At 35.1% G+C, this 22174-nt stretch overlaps 1 pseudogene; it reads left to right on the plus strand.

Annotated features, from left to right (window-relative positions):
* The first annotated feature begins 886 nt into the window (after nt 1–886).
* Nucleotides 887–7924, plus strand: LOC111406538 (annotated as a pseudogene).
* The last annotated feature ends 14250 nt before the right edge of the window (nt 7925–22174 follow it).

Consider the following 22174-nt stretch of genomic DNA (forward strand, 5'->3'; position numbering starts at 1 on the left):
AGGTAGCCTCCCTGATAAAGTCATTTTGGATGAGCTTCTGGACCTCTTCTTTCATAGCCTCATACCTTTCAGGATTGAGGGCTCTCTTTTTTGTCTGTGTGGGGCAACCTTTGGATCGACCTTTAGGTGGTGGCAACTGACCTTGGGGTCTATGCCTACCATGTCCTCATGCTTCCAAGCAAAGAGATCAAGGTTCTTACTTAGGAAATCTTTAATCTTTTCCTTCAGAATGTAGGATAAGATCTTACCTACTCTTAGCATCTCGGATGGGTCCCGAGGATCTACTGAGAAGTTCTCAAGTTCCTCAACTGGGGATGCTTGAGGTTCGTGTTCAATTATGCGGGGATCGATCTCATCAATGACCAAGACTTCCGGATTGGGTGGTTCATCAATCATATCGATATCTTCTGGTTCAATGGGAGCATCACCTGAGATGTCAGCCATGACTATATCGACTATGATTACATGGACGTCCCGGGGCTCTACCTTTTTTATGGAGCTTAGATAACACTCTCTCGATCCTCTTTGGTCACCTCTCACTGTTGCTACCCCATTTTTCGTCGGGAATTTCATGCATAGGTGGTGGATGGAGGTGACTGCTCCCAATTCCTTTAGGGCTAGCCTACCTAATACTCCATGGTAAGTCGATCGACTGTCGACAATGAGAAACTCCATGAAGTTCATCGTAGTTTGGGGAGACTCTCCCATCTCCACTGTAAGTGTTATCTTTCCCCTTGGAGTGATGCTATCTCTGGTGAATCCGTACAGAGGAGTTGTGGTGGGTGTCAACTGATGATCCAATATCATCTTGTCAAAGGCGGATCCAAATAGAATGCTGACAGAGCTACCGTTGTCAACTAACATTCGCTTGAGCCCATTTCGGACTATGACGGCTCTCACAACAAGTGCATCGTAATGGAGGTAGTGAACTTCTTCGGCGTCTTCCTGGGTGAAGACAATGGGTGGAACTTGGTTCCTCCGGAAGCTGCTGTCCACAATGTAGCTTGCCAAATGGGGGGTTTAGCTTCCCGGGCGTAATTCCTTTTGGCGTTTCGTGTCTCACCGCTGGCATACGGGCCTCCAAATATGTTGTCTATCTCGTGGTTAGGGGCCTCATCCTAGGCTTGTCGATTTCTTCGGTGCCTGTGTCTTTCCTAGGCCTCTCCGTTTCACGCTCCCTCCGTCATAGGGAAACATCCGTTTGACGGAGAGCAGCCTTCTCACGCCCACGTCGGTTGTCCTGCCTGGGCGGGGGCCTATTTGCCTGGGGTGATTCATTTCTGTCCCTAGGCCGGGAACGGTGCGCATAGTCTTGACAATCCGCTGTGTCGTGTCCATAGGACTGGTGGTGTACACAGTATCCCGGTGGGTTCTGATTTGACCTATTTCTAGGTCCCGAACCCCGGCCTCGGTCTCTCCCCCTACGAGATCCTTGTGGGGTTTTCGTCTGCTGGGTGTCAGTAACTGGGTTGATATCCTCATACGCCAAGGTAGAAACCGCGTTCAAAGTGGTAGTGGCAAGTGCTTGGCCAGAACTCTCATTTCCAGCCTGGTTCATCTGGTAGTCCATCAGGTGGGAGGTCGGCCCTCTAGCACACTGCCTTTGAGGAGGTGGGAGGCCTCTACTTGCCATGTTCCTATGCTCAATCAGTTCTTCATTGATGATTTCCCACCTCATCATCTCGAGTAGGGCATCATAGGTGGTGGGATCTTGATTTTGCATGTCCCTCCAGAATAGGGTATTCATGTTTAAACCTCCTTTTAATGCGGATAGTGCCTCACGGTCGGTGACTTGCATACAATACGTCATCTCATTGGTAAAGCGTGATAGGAAGCTCTTTAGGGACTCCCCATGTGCTTGTCTCATGTCTTGGAGACGTTGGCTGGAGGCCTTTCCCTCTTTGCTTATCGCGAATCTCTTCAAGAATATTGTCTTAAACTCGGGCCAGCTTCTTATGCTCTCATGTGGTAACGTGCTATACCAAATTTCAGCTGCTCCACTCAGTGTCAAATGGAAAGCTCTTCACTTTACAACTGGGATGGCGTCCCTTAGGCTCATGGGAGTTTTGTAAGCGATCAAGTGCTTCTTTGGGTCACCTCTCCCGTCATACTTAGGTATCTTTGGCATTATATAGTGGTTTGGAACCTGGGCACTCTTTAGTTCCCTCGAGAATGGCAAATTCTCATCGTCGTCGTCCAAGTCACAGGACCTCTGCTATTCATCTAAATCATATTCCTCGGCTTCTTGTCGTGGTTGTTGGTGAGAGGTTCTGGGATGGTTCCTAGCCTCTTCCTGCCTCCTCTGACGCCTATTTCTAGGTGGTGCAACATGGGGATGGTTTCATGCCTTTCTTCCGGTTGCTGGGGCATTGGAGTTGGAAGAGGTGACCTTGTCCAAGGCTGATGAGTCTGCTGTTGCCTAAACTTTGGTTCAACGGGGCTGATTCTGTCAAATACACTGCCTGCCCTCCTATGTCTTGACTCCTGCTCATACGGAGGTGGGAAGTTATCATGGTTCAATGGGACCTCGGTGGGTCGGCCAGAAGCGTAGTTGGAGGAAACATCAACATCAACTTCCCTTTCAAATGGGCTTCCACCTCGGCTATAGTCCGGCAATGCAGCTCTATGACTTTGAATTTCATCTTCTTGCTGGTAGTGCCCTTGAGGGGCATATGGAGGAATGGGGAAGCCTCATTTGCGCTGCATTTGGGCCATGAGCTCCCTCATAGCCAAGTTTTGGCTAGCAATATCCCTCATGTTGGCTGTCATGACAGCCATTTCTTTTGACAGCTGTGTCGTCGCTCGCATTCCACCTCTTCTTTGGTAGTGGTGGAGTCTTTACCGAGCTGCTGGGGCAGCGGTTGGAAGAGGCACATTTGCATTTTCTCTTACCATTCTGGGGGGTGTGTCTTCGTTTGAACTCATTTTCTTTTTGTCTGACTCTTCAAATTTTGCTAAGTTGTGGGGCTTTCTCTTGTTCTTGTTCAAGAACAAATCCTTTTTCAAGAGGGATGTCCAAATGCTCTTCAATAAGCTTTCACCACAAGTTTATTCGTGGTTATGGTATGGTCTTCCATAGATGGTGCCAATCTGTTGGCCCCAAAAAGTGTTGCCAACAGATGTCGGACCCACCCGTGCACATGTAAGCGAAGGTCCTACACGCTAAGACACGTGGACGGTCTAGAACGAAAGAATCAGGGGCGTGTGAGCTCAATGACGCGGGACGAGAACGTTCAAAATCCGGCGTGATGTTCGTAATCCGATTGTACGATTAAAAGTAATAGCCAGTAGGCAAATGTCAATGAGAAATATGAATAATGAATTATTTTTTTTAATTTTTTTTAAGAATGTACATTAAAATTGAATTGGAAAATTTTAATTTTCAAAAAATTACTCACACGCATGCACTTATTTTCTTGTATATTTTTAGTATATATGATGAGTTATTTAATTGTGTAGTAATCAAAAATGAGTTTGAGAATAAATGAATTTTGAAAAAAGAGCCTCAATAACATAGGCTCAACTTCTATTTGTAGAATCTGTTTGTTAATCCGATTTGCTAGGCTTGGCGTATTTATTGCTGTCTTGTCCCTTCGGAGTAACTCTATGCAACTAATTCTGCTGCATATTTTTAGTAATCTATGACAGTTTACAACAAAGCTCTACGCCTTGGAAAAGTTAGATAGTTAATATAAATGACCAAAGGTGTTTTAAACCAATACTATTTAGAAGGAGATTCATGGTCACAATAAAAATCAAATATATCTATTATTATATTACTGGTATATTTGATTTCAACATTTACCGAATATCTATTACTTTACTAAAATTGAACATATATATGTCATAGTGGTAAAGCTTTTCTTAATTCAAAAGGAGATCAAAGGTTCAAATCCTTTCAATTGCATCAGTTTTAATAACAATATTTCAAAATGATGGAAAATATTGAAGTAAAATAATTAAATAAGGGAGTTTCTTATAAAGAGTGAAAATCCTTACCTCCAGCTTAGGAAACGAGTCTCTTACCAATTGAGCTACAAGAATTACTAGAAAACAAATGAAATTACCAGATATATATCTAAAAAATATATACATTGATACCAAAAAAAAATCAATATCGGCAGATCCAGCACGGGTGATCACAAGTGCTAGATCCGTCGGTGTTAGGGGCACAAGACATACTTCACTTTACTCATGATGATGTAGATTAAGTCACGTGAATGTAGTTTTTTAACCTTTCATTGTACTTTGCATCTCCAAACAAGCAAGCTTTATGTTTATTTTTAATATTTTTGTCGTTTATAAAAATGCCATATAGAATGTTTTATTGTTAAAAAAAAAAAAAAAAAAAACCACCTATCCTACAATATGAAAAAAAAAATTTATATACCTCAGATACTTTGCATCTCCAAACAAGCAAGCTTTATGTTTTTTTTTAATATTTTTGTCGTTTATAAAAATGCCATAAAAAATTTTTTTTTTTTAAAAAAAAAAAAAAAAAAAAACCACCTATCCTACAATATGAAAACAATAATTTATATACCTCAGATTTAAAGCTACTTTTCTTAACAAAGTTCAACTTTTAAGAACTAACCTCAAACTGAATAATTACCAATAATTATGAATTTGATCATCAAAATAAACAGTTGACTTTGATTCTTAAATTCTTTATCTGCCGAGATTCACTTTTGATATCTTATTTATTCCCACCTATCTTCCTAGCTAACATACAATTGGAGGAAAATATTACATTTTGACCTTAGAAGCAATAAAAAAATGGGACAGAAAATCAAGAATTAAAAAAAAAAAGGAAAAAAAAAAATCCTTTTGCGTTGAAGAATGCATGTGCTTGTAGGGTCAATGAGATTAGCAATGGATATACAGAACAGATGCATCTGCTCAAAAATATGATTCAGTTTCTGTGGCTATCAGAGATTAGTGCAGTTAAGCTCTCAAATCTCTAGCCTACATTTTTCTATATAAAAAAGGCCATGCTCATTCTCCTCCTCTCTCTGCATCTGTATCTCACTACTTCATTTCTGTGTTTCACAATGGCTAATATATCAGCAGTTTCTCTTGTGCTTTTCTTTAGCTTATGCCTCTATCTCTATGGAAGTTATGGTGATTATGGAGGATGGCAAAGCGGTCATGCTACTTTCTATGGCGGAGGCGATGCCTCCGGCACTATGGGTACGTATTTTAAACATTTTCAAGATGCGCTTTGAAAAACAATATATTTGGCAGGTGATATCTGTCCATGCATATTTAATACATTGAATTGGACATCAATCAAATAACAAAGCTACAAATTGTGTCATGTGATGTTGATCGTCAACTTTGTCTAGTCGAGCATATTTTACTACATGGCTTGTAATTATAGTGAATTGAGATATGCCACATTGGCATATCAACTCTCCTTAATAAATGAAAACACTCCGAAATAATTTACTACAAGATTAAATAATTTAAGCAACTCTAGTCCTTGTTTGGTGTGGCTTAATATTTGATAAAAATTTAAAGTTAAGATTAACAATTAATTTGATCACATATTTTCAACCACACATTCCATCAACTTTTATTTTAAATTTACTAAGAATCTATTCTTATCTAAGTCAAACGTGGTCTAACCAAAGTTGCAATTTGAAAATGCAGGGGGTGCCTGTGGGTATGGCGACTTGTACAGTCAAGGTTATGGTACCAACACTATTGCACTAAGTTTTGCTTTATTTAACAATTGTTTAAGTTGGGGGTCGTGCTACGAAATGAGTTGCACCAACGGTGCTAAGTGGTGCCTCCCTGACTCGATAATTGTCACAGAAACAAATTTTTTGCCCACCAAATCCTTCACTACCTAATAACAATGGTGGGTGGTGCAATCCTCCCCTCAAACATTTTGATTTGGCAGAGCCCCCATTCTTGCAAATTGCTCACTATCGAGCTGAAATTGTCCCCCGTATCTTTTCGAAGGGACTTAATTGAACATGTTTAAAAGTCAAGGCTTGATGTGCAATATTGTATAGTTGTTAGGGTTTGGTTTGTGTATGGAAAGGGAGCCAGCCAAAAATTATATATGCACGCAACAGAAAACGGCAAAAGTGTGGCTGCTTGAGGAATAAAATTGGAGGCTGCTAGGTTAATTTTCATATACATACGCACGGGAAACGAAGCTGTGGGCTGGGGTGCTGAATTGAAGACATATTACACGCACAAAGAAAGGGCAGAAAGTGGACTCCAAACATTAATAAGGCTGCCGGCTGCAATATTATAGAGAGATATACGCATTGGAGCAGTTTTGGGCAGAAGAAAATCGGCAGGAGCAAAATAAATACAAACACAGAAATTGAAGCAGCTTTGGTGAAAATTAATTGCCGGCAAACAGGGAATTAGAAGGGGAGATTACACAAGCCGTTAAAACCAGAAAATTGGGAGACACCATAAGGATGAAGACGTCACATGCGATTGGAATTAAACACGTTCCATCAATGTTTTTGTTTTTGAGAAAATTAGAGATTGCCATATTGCTCTTACATTGAGAAACATCCTCCCATATTCTTTCAAGAGATCCAAGGAGTGCTTCAAGAGATTAATTCATCTTCTTTGTTCTAGTGATCCATCAATCCGTTGTGTGGGGAAAACATCAAAGTTTGTGAAGACAAAACACCGTGGTTCCTTAATCTTTTGAGGAACGGACTCTCTCATTGGAGGATTGAGAAAGGGGATGACAAGCGCAGGAACTGGACAAGAACAGGAGGTTCTTGGAATTTCACTTGGTGATACAATCAGCTAAAGACCAGGAGGCTGTATTGAATAGCAGATTGGGCTACAGGAGATATATCGAGAAGCTAGCAGGAGATTAGCAGTATCTACGGCAGTAGATAGTGAGACTGGAATAGCAGGTCTGACTGGGTATGGAGTTTGACAGAACTTTTACTTGCTGAATTGGTATAGTGGAAACTATTGGCTTGGTTCCGGAGTTTTACCCACATTGGGATTTCTCCGTCATCAAACAACTGTGTTCTTTATATTTCTACAATTTACTTATTTCCAGTAATTCAACGTAGGATAGTAAAGCATGTGAATTGACTTGGACACATTAATAATTGTGACTTGTTGCATTTATTAATTAATTTGTAAAATTTCGCATAAACACCTATTTACGCCCCCCTCTAGGTGTTATTTGGGTCAAACTACGTTATTTCACGAAGGTAAGGTGACATTTTAATACAAGAGCGATCATGATACAAAATATTGAATAGTTGACCAGAAATTTTAATTATTTTCTTCTTTATGCCATACTAAGTAAGCACAAATTCAAGCGACATTTCCTAAAATACAACATTTCTACTTATCATACACTTTTTATTTTTCTTAAGTAGAAAGTTACTTAACTAAAAATTATCTTTTAAGTAAATTACTTACTTTGAAATAACTAAATTACTTATTTCGAAACTTATTTATTCACTTATAAGTCAATATTTTAATCTTAGCCAAACATGCTAAGAGAAAACTTACTTTGTTTAGAAAAGATTTTCTTAACCATATTCAATTTTCGGATCAATGACCTTAAAATTGCATAATTTTATATATTTTTTATTGGTAATTTTTTAGAGAGTGCCATGCACAAAGAAGGGAGGAATAAGGTTTACAATAAATGGGCACTCCTAGTTCAACCTAGTGTTGATCACCAATGCGGTGGTGGTGAAGGTGTCCATTTTGCGTCAATCAAATGATCAAGAACAAGATGGTAACAAATGTCAAGAAATTAGGGTCAAAATTGGCAGAGCAACTTGTATCTCAAAGGTGAAACCCTCTCGTTTCAAGTCACCACTAGTGAAGGAAGGTCCATCGCGGGCTATAATGTCGCACCACTAATTGGCAATTTTGACAAACATTTCAAAAGGGGCAATTGTACTTTCGCTACTAGTTCCTCAGTACATTTTAAAAGGACTTAATAAAACTAGATAGTATTAAGAAAAAAGATAAAATTTTATATATTATATTGTTTAGTTCTATTCAATAACACGTACTAATAGGAGAATGGTGAGAGTTTCTATTGTTGTCGTGGCTGGTGACTAGCACCGACTTAGGCCCATTTGTGGAATGTTAAGGAATAATTTCGATTTTTTTCTTTCTTTCTTCTTTGAAAGTTTCACATGAAATGAGTATCATATGAAGTTGGTAGATTTATTCCCTGATTCGGTAACTTACCAACCATATTACTATTGAAATATTGATTCCTTGTGGAATCTATTATTCTCGAACTAAATATATTGGCATCTTACATAACAGATGTTGCAAGTCGAAAACTTTATTGTCTGATTAAAATGGCAATCAACTTTTTATCAAGAATTTTGTCAATTATCATAACTTTAAAATCATCAAATAGTACGAAAATTTTATTAGACATGTAGAAAATATTAAGTTAGCAGAAATTAGAGCTCATAGTTATAATATAGAATAGTTGGGCCATCGTCTTCATTTGTTATTGTAAAAATGTGCATGAATGGAGTCTTCATTTCTTGGTGTGAAAAGTTCATGTGTGATCATTGAACTTTGAACGAAAATTACTACTAAACTTAATTTTAGCTTTAAAAGTTATTGAACTTCAATTTTAATTTTAAATTTCATTGGTTTGTTGATTAATTGACGATCAAACTTCAACACTTCTTCTAAATAATCGTGATATGAAATGTTATAAAATATTAATAAAATCACGTCTTTTGACATTTTAATATAAAGGCATGCCATTTACTTCATTGTACTATTTCCGGGCTAATAGCTTAATAGACTGTAGGATTCAATTGTCAATATTTTCTATGAAAAACGTATTTTTTTAAATTTAAAATCCTACTTTTGTGTTGTTTGACTGACATTTCTTTCAATGGAAAATATTTTCCTACTTTTGGTCACGTGACCATATTTTCCTCAAAATTAAGGAAAATATTTTCTTGAGGAGAATAGGATTTTATTTTTCAAGGAATTTACTCTCTCTTTCTCTCTCTCATATAACCACTCTCTTTTATCTACCCAATAAAAAATGGACAAATATAATATTTTCTAAATTAAAAATTAAATAAATGAAACACACTTAATTGACAATAAGTTATAGGCAATTGAACTGTCTAGAGTTTATTTTCTTTCCATGCAAATTCTATACTTGCAATCAAGCGCACCCTTAGTTTAATGATATTTTAATTATTATTTTTTAAATTTCTCTGGTTAAACGATTTTCTCATTTTTTTTATTCCTTTTAAATAAAATTTTAAATAAATTCGGAGGTCTGTGTTCAACTCTTAGGAATATTGCAATTTGCAGGGAATCTCTCTCTCTCTCTCTCTCTCTCTCTCTCTCTCTCTCTCTCTCTCCATTTGATAGATATAAATTATATTATTATTAATACGTTAACTTGACTTAAAACATTTATATAATTATAATTCATTTAAGCGTATGCCTATATAGAGAATTTTTGGTGTAACCAAATGTGGATGGACTGCTTAATTTAACTGCTTAATTTTTCCAAATCCGAGATACATAATTCACAGCTGGTTCTGATTTTGTAGAAAATTGAAATTCAGACCTACAAGCACGAAATGTTGATTTAAAAATGGTATTTTTGTACTATAATGAATTGAATGTCCTTGTAATTGCTCTGTATATTGCCTCAGTCAGATACATTTAATGCTTAAAATTTATGTGTCATTACATAACTTATATTCCTTGGTGCAAATTATTTCTGAATTGATGGAATTGGTAGTGTTACAATAATGACCCAAGTTCAACTCAAAAATCGCAGAACCAAGATTTCACACAAAAGCTTCAAGTTCTCATCGATTGGGCTCAGATTACTCCTTGTACCCGTCTATACAAAGGTTGAATCTCACAAAAACCAGCCCTAAACTAAGGAATACAGAGACAGTCACTTCAACACTTCCAAAAACTCCCAACCCGACAGAAAAACCCTTTCTAGTTCGAAACCGAAGGATTACCAAGATTCCTCAGTCACTAATCTGCTAGAAAACCAGAAGTTTAGTGGCTAAAGAACATTTTTCACGTAGAAGATGAAAAGGGAGACACACGGTCACTTGAAAGGAGAGAGACCTAGAAGCTTCTCCAAGAAGCACACAAAGAGGCGAGAGAATAAGAGAAAACTAGGACAAAAGTCTCAGACCAAGAATATATATAGGCAAGATCATCACCATAGATCATAGGGTTAGGAAATCTAATGGACCAAAGCGACACATATGTATTACCAGAGTTTTGGGCCGGGTTACAAGGAGTCCAACTCAATGCTTTATTGGTCAAGGTCCTGTAGTATCTGAATTTCCAACCATTTATCATCATAGCCCAAAGTGGGCTGGACCACCAACTAATTATGGCATCACAGCCCAACAAATCTCTCCATTGATGCCAATGACCAAAAGGCACACAAACAAAAAAGGAATTATAATAATAGACTTCTCAAGCAATTGGTATAACTTCCCCAAGATCATCAACACCAAGTAAAATACACCTGCATCAGCACAAAAATTTACCCAGTATCAATTCTTAAAAATTGCAAACATGACTTAAACTTATTTAGAGGAAATTTTTAGTACCCATATCAGTGGGATTAAACTGAGTAGGGATTTTCTCAAGCAAAATAGATTTTTTTTTGTACAATATCTCTTATGAAATGAAATCTTACATCTATGTGTTTAGTTCATTCATGAAAAACTGGATTTTTACATAAATGTACAGCACTTTGACTATCCGAGTATAGAACAACAGGATCAACAAATTCATTTACCTCATTTAGGAGACCTTTCAGCCATAAGACCTCTTTAATGGCCTCGGTTGTAGCAACATATTCAGCCTCGGTAGTAGATAAGGCTACAATTGATTGCAATTGAGACTTTCAACTAATACAAGTGTTGCATAAAGTAAACATATAGGCTGTTGTCAACTTCCTGTTATCTGTATCATCGGCGTAATTAGAATCTACATATCCTTTTAATCTAACTCCCTCCTTATTAGGTCTAAAACATAAGCCTAAGTCTGCTGAGCCTTTTAAGTACCTTAATAACCATTTCATTGCATTCCAATGTTTGGGACCAGGGTTGGACATAAATCTACTTAAGGTATTTATAGAATGTGCAACATCGAGTTGTGTGCAAACCATGGTGTACATTACAAATCTAACAGCATTTGACTATGACACTTTTTCCATATATTTAATGTCAGATTCATCATGTGGGTATTGATCTTTACTCAACTTAAAATGACATACAAGGAGTAATGTCACAGATTTAGAATCATGCATAGCAAACTTAGATAATACATTTTTCATATAATCAGTTTGTGACAAAACTAATATTTGTTGTGACCTATTCCTTTTTATATATGTCCCTAAAATCCTTTTAGCATGCCCTGGATCCTTCATTTCAAATTCAGCACTTAGCACCCTTTTAATCTCATTTATATCACTCATTTTCTGGCTAATTAGTAACATATCATCCACATATAAAAGCAAATAAACACTCACATAGTTGCTGTCAGTCCTTTTAAAATACAAACAATGGTCAAGAACTTCTCACAAAGCCAACTGAAGACACAAAGTTATCAAAACATTTGTACCATTGTCTAGGAGATTGTTTTAGGCCATAAAGTGATCTTTTTAACAGGCATAGATGATCAGATATTTTGTTATCAATAAAACCTTGAGGCTGTCTCATATATGTGGTTTCATCAAGGTCACCATGCAAGAACACAGTTTTAACATCCATTTGCCCTAATTCATAATCATATTGTGCAACTAATGCAAGCAAGACTCTAATAGTAGTATATTTTACAACAGGAGAAAAAATTTCATTGTAATCTATGTCAAATTTTTGGGTAAACCCCTTAACTACTAATCTGGCCTTAAATATGAGGGGTTGATTAGGGGGAATGCCTTCTTTTACCGCATAAACCCACTTACAGTCAACTAGAGATTTATTTTCAGGTTTAGGCACTAAGCTCCAAGTCTTATTTTTCCCTAAAGACCTCATTTCTTCCTCCATAACAAGCTTTCATTCCTTAGAAAACTGACAACTAATGACCTCTTCATAGGTTTTAGGCTCCTTAAAGGTTAATTCCTGATAAGACAACATAGCAAGAGACATATAGTCTTGCATCCTAATAGTCTCTTTTATTTCTCTTCTAAATCTATCTCTAGCTAACTGGTAATCACTTAAGGGGTTTACTAATTCACCAGTAGGCACTTGAACAGTTTCATCTCCTGATTCTTCCACAATTTCATTTTCATCTTGATTTTCAACAACGTGATCAGGTGAAGGTTCAAGTTCCACCTGCAGCCTAATATTTTCATCTTCCTGAGCTTTAAGTGTGTATAGTTAGCCAACCTTCGTATCCACACTTCCTCAGGTGTTCTATTATCTAATGCACTAGTTGGGGTCTTATTTATGACATAAACTGCTGCCATAACAGCCTCTCCCCACAACACTTTAGGGATACCTGAACTGAACATCATACACCTAACCTTATCAAGGATTGTCCTATTTATCCTCTCAGCTATACCATTCTGTTGTGGAGTATATGGTACTGTTTTATGTCTCAAAATGCCATCATCCTTACACAATTTTTCAAAATCCGCATTACAAAATTCTAATCCATTGTCTGTTCTTAGAATTTTAACCTTTTTACCCATCTGATTTTCAATCAAAGTTTCCCAAGTTTTAAATTTTTCAAAAGTGTCTGATTGTTGTTTCAAAAGAAATACTCATACTTTTCGTGAAAAATCATCAATTAAGGATAAAAAAAATACCTATTTCAACATTGAGAGGTGGTGGATGATGGACCTCACAAATCAGAATGTTTATACTCAAGGATAAATGTGGTCTTATGCTTAGCTGTACTAAAGTGAAGTCTATGATGTTTGCCTAAGGAACAATATTCACAAAAGGGAATTCTAGAAATTACATTACTACCAAAGGCTCCCTTTTTACTTAAAATGTGCAAACATTTCTCACTCATATGGGCTAACCGATTATGCCATTTCAATGTAGCATCACTTTCAGCCACAGAGGATTCAGCAGTATGACTCAACACATTTGCCTTAGTGACATAAATCCAGTTTCTTTTAATACCCTTGAAAATAACTAAGGAACCCTTAACTATTTTCAAGAAACCATCTCCAAATTTTCCTCGGAGACCTATGTTATCTAAGTTTCCAACTGAAATCAGATTTCAATTTAAATTTGGTACATACCTCACCCTTTCTAAAGTAAATGTGTACCCATTATCAAATTTTAAAGTCACTCTACCTATCCCCAACACTTTATAGGCTGCATTGTTACCCATAACCACCTCACATCCATCTAAGTCCTTGAAATCAAGCAACCAATGCTTTCTAGAGGTCATATGAAAGGTACAACCTGAATATAAGATCCATTCAACATCTTGACTTAAATTATCTGCATAATTTGCAGAATCCAAATCAGATGTAGACTCAGTCACAACATAGACATTGACAGTATTCTTATCCAAAGGCTCAACTATGTACCCTTTATCAATTTTAACCTCTCTTTGTTCATTTTTCCTTTTAAAATAGTCTTTAATGTAATGACCTGTTTTATCACAACCATAACACTTTCTAGCTCCATTTCTAGATTTTGATCTTTGTCTGCCCTTCCAATTCTTCTTAGAGGTATTATTCCACTGATTATTTTGGTTACCTTGAATATTACTCTGTCTGGTCAGTGATCTACCTCTCACAAACAGGTTCTCACTGTCCTTGCCATGTCTCTCAGATTTAACTTCCAAATCTTTACTTTTTAAGGCATTAATCACTATCTCAGGTGTTAAAGACTCTCTGCTTTCTTAATACTGGATTGGACAAGTAAAGAATAATGGAAGTATAGGCAAGTTCATCAGATTCAATTTTTTGTTCATCAGTCATAGTAGCAGGATATTCACCAGTTATAGTTTTAGATACTTTCTGTTGAACAAGAACCCTCCTAATTTTTTGCTGCCAAATGGGGAAATCCCCTTTTTCATTAAAAACTCCAAGTTCAAATGTTGCCATTGTCATTTTGAAGTTTTTAATCAAAACAAGAAAATCTTTGAAGGTTAAAGTTCAACCAGAAGCTCCAAGAAGATAGTTCACTGAATATATGACAACTCAAAATATCACACACTATATGAAATCTATCAAGAATACAACACAGTGAATAGTAACAAAAAATAGTAACCAATCAGAGAATAATAATAAACCACTTCAGAATGCAGTGATGTGTCCTGGATTCACCAGGATTTCGTGAGGCTCAAAGACCTCAGGTCAAGGCTCAACCCAAGTCCACAATAGTGCAGTGCAAAGTGTACGGTATTAATGACAGATTCATTAGACAGTCACCAAGACTTTACAATAGGTAGACAACAGGAATCAAAAACTAATCACAAAGATTAATCAATGGATAGAATACACGAATCATAAATTAATCACCAAGCTCAATAGCATGCAGTATACTCAAAAAATGGGAAACATAAATACCAGATTCACCAAAATTCAAGAACACATAACTAATATAACATATACTACAAGAGGGTTAAAGAAATAGACCGGCAGATCGCAAAATCACAAGTTGACCCAAATTCTCAAAACTAGTTCATCAAGAAAGGTTTGAGAAAAACTAGTTTATCTCTACAGTAACACCAACAACATATGTTAGTTATCAAGAAACTAAAATAAAATCATAAACGAAATAAAAAACCCCGTAGACAATCAAATTTAGGGTTTTAACAAATTGTTGGATCTCTCAAGATCTGGCCGTAAAAATTAATTTTCTACGACCAGAAAATGGAGATGGGAACCTGACCAGCCTCTTAAGCTCTGATACCGCTGTTACAATAATGACCCAAGTTCAGCTCAAAAATCACAGAACTAAGATTTCACGCAAGCGCATTAAGTTCTCATCGATTGGGCTCAGATTACTCCTTGCAACCATTTGTACAAAGGTTGAATCTCACAAAAATAGGCCCTAAACTAAGGAAACCAGAGACAGTTACTTCAACAGTTCCAAAAACTCCCAACCCGACTAAAAAACCCTTTTCAGTTCGAAAACGAAAGATCACCAAGATTCCTCACTCACTAATCTGCCAGTAAACTAGAAGTTCAGTGGCCAAAGAATGTTTTTCATGAAGAAGATGAAAGGGGAGACACACAGTATCTCGAAAGGAGAGAGACCCAGAAGCTTCTCCAAGAAGCACACAAAGAGGCGAGAGAATAAGAGAAAACTAGGGCAAAAGTCTCAGACCAAGAATATATATATATAGACAAGGTCATCACCATAGATCATAGGGTTAGGAAATCTAATGGACCAGAGCGACACACATGTATTACCAGAGTTTTGGGCTGGGTTATAAGGAGTCCAACCCAATGCATTATTGGACAAGGTCCTGTAGTATCTGAATTTCCAACCATTTATCATCATAGCCCAAAGTGGGTAGGACCACCAACTAATTATGGCATCACTGCCCAACAGGTATAATTTAATCCAGTTGAGGACCTGTAATCATGCTGTTATTTTAGAAGAGGAGGTTCTTGTCAAATTTTGAATTGTATTGTTATTGAACTCGAAGTGAGGCAGCTGCATAAGTCCTAGCTGAATGCTTTTGTTACTAAAAGTATTCGTTCAACTGAGCATGCCTGGTTAAGCATGCCAAACATGCTGTAAATAGTAAGAATATTTTTTCGTTTGTAATATTTTTTTCGTTTGTTCCAGCTTTTAATTTACAATAGAGCAGTTTATAATTTTCTCTTAACATCATAATTTGATGTAATTAGATATAGAAAGGAAGAAGTCCAGTTTCTAATTCCCGATCGAGAAGTTTATATATTTTCTTAACCTCATAATTTGATGCTGTAATTAGATTTAGAAAGGAAAAAGTCCATAATTGTGACGTTGACTTGTTTTGTTGAAGTTTTCTTTTGGGAAATAGTGAAATGTTATTAAAAAAATGAAAAAGATTAAGAAGATGATGATTTTTGTGCAAGTATTTTTATTTTACAGCTACAACTTTGACCAGCTGGCATATATCGGTGACTTTCTGTTCTCTTCATGTGGCATTACGGTTGAAATTCTTCGAGCACAAACCAATAGAATCACAAATTGTAATTGAATTTGGTAATCTGAATGGGATTTCAATTGGATTATTGAACCTCAGCTTGGGATTCAATTCTGTTGGTTTCTATCAGGCATCTCTTTCCTATCTACTTACAATGTTCAACATTGAACTGTTTCTCGCGGATGTTTACAAATTGAGGATTTATTGTTTTACTTTACTTGCTGACAAAGCTGGCAATCATCCCATGTACAATACTATGGTAAAATCTTTTCCTAAGCAAGAAGTTCAAGTGGGTCACCACACATTTGATCCCTTTCTGGGCACAACAGTTGGTATCTGTGACTATCTGCTTTCTAGATATTGTATCACTTGTGTAGTTTATGCTAGCTTCTTGATCATTATTATGACATATACTATGGAAGTTTTTCTCCGCCCACTTGTTAGATTTTATATGTGTAGTTTGGAACCTTTTCTCCACCACTCATTAGAATTTTTAGGAAGCTTCATCAAATGGATCTTCATTTCCAAGTCCATTGTCTATTTGATCTACATAGTCCTTGAAAGAAGTATGACAGCAACCATCCCCTAAATGAACTAGTAGTTTGCTGACAAAGGATGATCACTGGACTTTTCGATGAATAAATAATGACTTTAGCAGAACATAATGTGAGGCGCTTAGACTTATGAAAAAAGTACATGACTGAACTGGACATTCATGTATTTTTCTTACTTGCAACTCTTAATTGAAGATATGCAATTTCTCACTAAATTCCTTTAGATTAGAGTAGGTCTTACTTTTTTACAATTAACATTTTCTTTCATCTTCCCCATTGTGGATTGTTACCTAATAATTTCCATATCTTTATTTTACCATATTGCATTTATTTTGTAGTCAAAGCATTAAGCTTTCTCTGATGGTCCTGCTTCTAGGTGTTTGAATTGCAACTGTTACTGATCTACAGCTCAACATTCTAGGTTCTGCTCTTTCTCTTCTTGCAGTTGTCACCACTTGTGTTGCTCAAATTGTATCCTTCATTATAAATGGTTTTTTTTCTTTCACCGGTTACACAACCTACTAACTCTAAATTTTTGATCTGCACGGGTTGAAGTCAAAATTTATAGAAGGGATGCTAGTAAGGAATCACAAGAGTGATAAAGAGGTCTACAGTAGCTTTCAGGATAAGAAGCTTCCACAATTTTAGGATACTCAAGAGGGCTCAAATTTTTGGTGTCAACTAAAAAGCTAAATAAGCTGAAGCTGCTGGCATAATTTGACAAGCACTTCCATGATGTGACAACATACGATAACCCTTTGGCAACCCACTATAAAAAATGGATACCAATTCTTAATTGTTCTTTATTTCCAAAAGAAAAGCAAAAGGACCTGTTTCACTTTTTTTGGATTAAAAGTTAAAAAATCTAAAGCCACTGAGATTCTTACTAGGTCTCCATAATTTTCATGCACGATGCCCAGCTGGGAATCCATGCCTGAATTCAGACATTAGGATATTTATCAATCTCATGACATCAACCTTTTCTAGAGCATCTCAAAAAATTAGAGCAAAACTATTATTATCTTTGATTCCTTGTCAGAGGATTCCCCCCTCTTCACTTTTCTGTAAACATCTCTAAGTTTTTATCCTTTCATCAGCATCTCATAATCATTTGAGGCATTCCCCGAACTTTGTCTTATTTCTCTTCTTGCATAAAAGTTCTTAGTATACAACACAAATTTTGTTTAGTGAGGATTTTCACTTAATTAACATTGTTTCTGAATTCAATTGAGAATAAGAATACTTCAAGCTTATATATATTTATTGCCTTGTAATTTGGCTAATTAGTTTTCATGGGCGAAAATTGCTCTTGGGGCTGGCAAGGGCCACGAATGGCTGCCAGCCTGTGAAGAATGTGATTGCTTATGGCTTGTACGGAGATTTTAGTGAGGTTTTTGATAGGAAAAGGTAAAACATAGCCCGAAATTAACGTTGGAAATGTTCACGTCTTCAAATGTAAAAGTAACTGTGGGCTACCTAATTTTGAGCAGAATTACTCATCTTTCGTATTATAACTCAACTTCGATGAAGCAATGGCCAAGGGCGATGCCACTTCAGTAGTGAAGTTACAGAGCGCCCTCAAGGTGAGTAATATTATTGGATGGATGGGCTAATATTCTTAAAATTGAAAAAATACACTCTTGTGTACACACTTGCATCGAAATTTCTTTTCTTCATTAATTAACTAGGCGTTACCTGTTTGAAATTGTGAACCTATATTTGCCAGCTTTTATCCTCAAAATAGAATAGAAACAAGTATTCATAACCTCTCTCACTACTCTCTTGTCTTCTTCCTCCATTTTTCAATCTGTGATGCTTTTAAGAATCAGATCTCTGCATTGGAAAATTAAAAACTGATCATTTAAGTTTTGTGTTAAAATTGAAGTCTAAACTTTTCTTTGTTGCAAACTCTTCATGTGATTTGTAATGCCCAATAATGATAAAGGAAAAAGTGAATATTTGGAGAGACGTCAGTAGAGAAAACATGTGAAGTGAAGTTCAAGAAGCTATATGTAAGCACCCAATCTTGTCCAAAAATTTACACAAAATTGCAAATATTTATATAGAACTCTTTCAAATTTAAAGCTAGCTAGAGGAACATTGTTAAAGACCTTTATCTCCATAAATATTTACAAAAGAAACCTTTCCAATTTCCATACATTATGAATGGATAATCTTTCTAGTGTTGTTTCAGTTAAGGCCACTGTTATAAGGTTATAAGAATTGGATCGAAACAATTGGTTCCACCAAGCAAAATTGAAGATATATAATAGTATGTAGCATTGTCGAAAGTTCTTCTGTAATTAAGATAATAGAAATCATGTCAATTTTCATTAATAGTGAATGATAAATTCATTCATTATAGTTACTCAATTAAGACATATGTTATAAAAATTGGATCAAATAGATTGGTTCAATCTGTAAAACGAGAGTTGAAAAGAAACTGGTCTTAGTAACATTTTGCGAAAATTGAAAATTTTAAAAATCGATAAAATAATCAAGGAATCGGCCTTATCATCTATTTTTAATTTTATCAGTTATTCAAGTTCTATTTCGTTAAAAAATATAAAATCACTTATTTGTTTATTTAATTTTTTTGACCACAACTTTTATGCTGATTCAATCTTTTGAGTATGTTTTCTTTACTTTTTTCACATAATGCTAGTGCTTATTGAACATAACTTAAGACACTAATTCGTGCCAAAACTTTATAACGAACTTATCGTTCAATGATTTTGATTCATATGACATAACTAGTAATATGTTATATAAAATTATTGTGTAAACTTATAATTTGGAAGTCAACTGTGCAAATTTAAGTGAGAATCTATCCCATGAATAAAAACTAGAAATCAATAAGATGGTGTAGTCAAGTCTTGATTTTTTTGTTTTTGTTACAAAAAAGTCTAAACCCTTTTCCAAGTCATTAATAGAACTCATATATTTAACAAGTATGGCATATTTATTTTCTCATAGCTCACTATTCAGAACAATTATTAAGGAAAAACTGTCTATATTATATTACAAGAAAAGAATTTTTTTCAAACTAAAGAACTGCAATAAAAATTTGAACATATCCATGTCTCAGAAGTCATGATGAATATAATTTCATGACATCCAACATTATTCCTCCTAAAAATTTACTAATAATTGTATTCAATGTACATAATTTTTTGGAGAATCTGTCCTCGAAAATAAACATCAATTGAAGGGGTGGGGTTTAAGTCAAGTCTTCCCATTTATTTTTTATCCAAGAAGTCAATACCTTACTCCACGGCATTATTTAATGATGGGAACTTATTGATTTGATAATTATTCCATCTAAGAAATTGACGGTTTCGCCCGGTTTCTGATTTTACTAGTTTTCAATTTTATTTTATAAAAAGAATATAATCTTTATTTCTTTATTTAATTTTTGAATTAATACCCAGGTTGGTTCATCAAACATTATTTAGATACTAATTTGTGGGAAAACTTCATAATCAAATTCTAGAGTGATGAATTTGATTTGAATTATCAAAATAGTAACTATCATATTTATGGTTATCACGTAAGATTACCGTTATATGAATCAGATCGAACCGATTGGTCCAACTAGTAAACTGAGAATTTGGATAGGATTGGTCTCAATTACCTTGTGAAAATCCAAAAAACCAATAACAAAGGAGTCGGTTGAATCGCCTATTTTTCAATTTTACCCGTTTTCGAGTTTTTTTTATTTTATTTTATTTTATTTTTATTTTTTATTTTTACCACGGCTTAAATTCTGATTCTACCTCTTAAGCCTTGTCTCTTTACTCTTTTTGCATCAATTCTCGGACTTATTTAGAGGTTGTTTAAGCCCCATTTTTGAAAAAAATAAATTTTATAATGGTCATTTTTCAGAGAGTTTTGAATTTACTGATAAATTTATTTTATTGAGAAATTGTGTGGTTGAAAATGAATTTTATGAGGCTCAAAGAAGGGCTTGATATTACTTAGGACAAGAATTTGTGCCAAAGTTCATAACGAAATTCACAATCAATAACTTTGATTCGCACGACAAAACATGTAAACTTATAATCTAGAACTGAACAGCAAATTTATTTGAAATCTTTTCAACGAATAAAAACTAAAAATCAATAAGGTGATGAAATCAAGTCTTCATTTTTTGAATTTTTGAATTTTTGAATTTTATTTTTGTTTTTGTTATTAAATGTCCAAACTCTTTCCAAGCCATCGGTACATATTGGAACTCATATAGGAATTCATTGATATAACAAGTACGGCATATTTTCCTCATATGTTCGATGTTCATTTCTTTGAGCAGTTTATTAGGGAAAAACTATCCAAATTACAGGAGATTTTTGGAGATTTTTGTGCTCTGAAGTCACAATGAATACTAATCTCCTAAATATTCAAATAACTTGACTATCAAACCACTTGATCTAAAAGACGAAATTGTTAAAGGGGGCAAAATACAAATCATTTAAATTATATCTTCAACGTTCCCCCCCTTACTTGTGGGCATGATCAAGTTTTCCCAACAAAACTCAATACATGCACAATTTTATTAAATGGGTATTGACAAAACTTGAGCTCGTAATCTTTGATTGATCCATATCATACCATATGAGAAAGTTTCATGTTGAACATTGAACTACATTTTGTTTTAGTTTACTCATTAAAGTTTACTTTTTGTTTTTGTTTAGTCATTTGTCCAAATTCAGTTGGGTTTTTAAAATGATGAGTGTGATGTGGCCATTGAAAATATGACATGACGCCAATATGCATGTCTTCCATGTCACACATTCCTCTAGAAAATGTAACTAAATTTAAACAGGACAAAAATAAAAGCAAATTTTAACGATCATTGAAATAAAATAAAGTTCAATAGCTAAAATTAAACTTCATCGTAACTTGAGTGACTATTTTTGTTGTTTTTTACCCAAAATGTCAGTGTATAATTGGGTTCCTAAGTATATAAATTTTTGGGAAATTCTTTTACCAATTGGGTGGTACGAAGTCAAGCCTTCCTTTTGTCCTTTATACAAGAAGTCAACCATTTTTCCTAGCCTACGGTATTGATAGGAACTCAATGATTTAAAAAGCATGACAAAGTCATGACCATTTTTTTCTCATTTGTTTGCAGTCATTTCTATGAGAAATTATTAAAGAAAATTTGTCTAAATTATAATGAATAATACCATATTGGACCACTTGATCAAAAATTTTATGAAATTGAAGTGTCATACATGTATCATCTCTTCCATAATTAGAGTTAATAAAAACTATTAGCCACTCAACTAAAGTGAAATTTTATGTTAGCCACTAAATTGTATTTTCTATTAATAAGTATACTTTTTGTCCTATTTCCTATTAGACTATAAGTCTCTTATTCATATGCAATAATTTTTTTTTTTTAATATGATTTTCAAACGGAAAGTGCAAATGATGAACGGAAATCTGACATGGCACCAAGGTGGAGGTCTTTCATGCCACTCATTCCTTTATAAAATGTAAATAAATTTAATTGAAGA

The sequence above is a fragment of the Olea europaea genome, chromosome 12 (genome assembly GCF_002742605.1).
Source record: "Olea europaea var. sylvestris chromosome 12, O_europaea_v1, whole genome shotgun sequence".
NCBI classification, from domain to species: Eukaryota; Viridiplantae; Streptophyta; class Magnoliopsida; order Lamiales; family Oleaceae; genus Olea; species Olea europaea.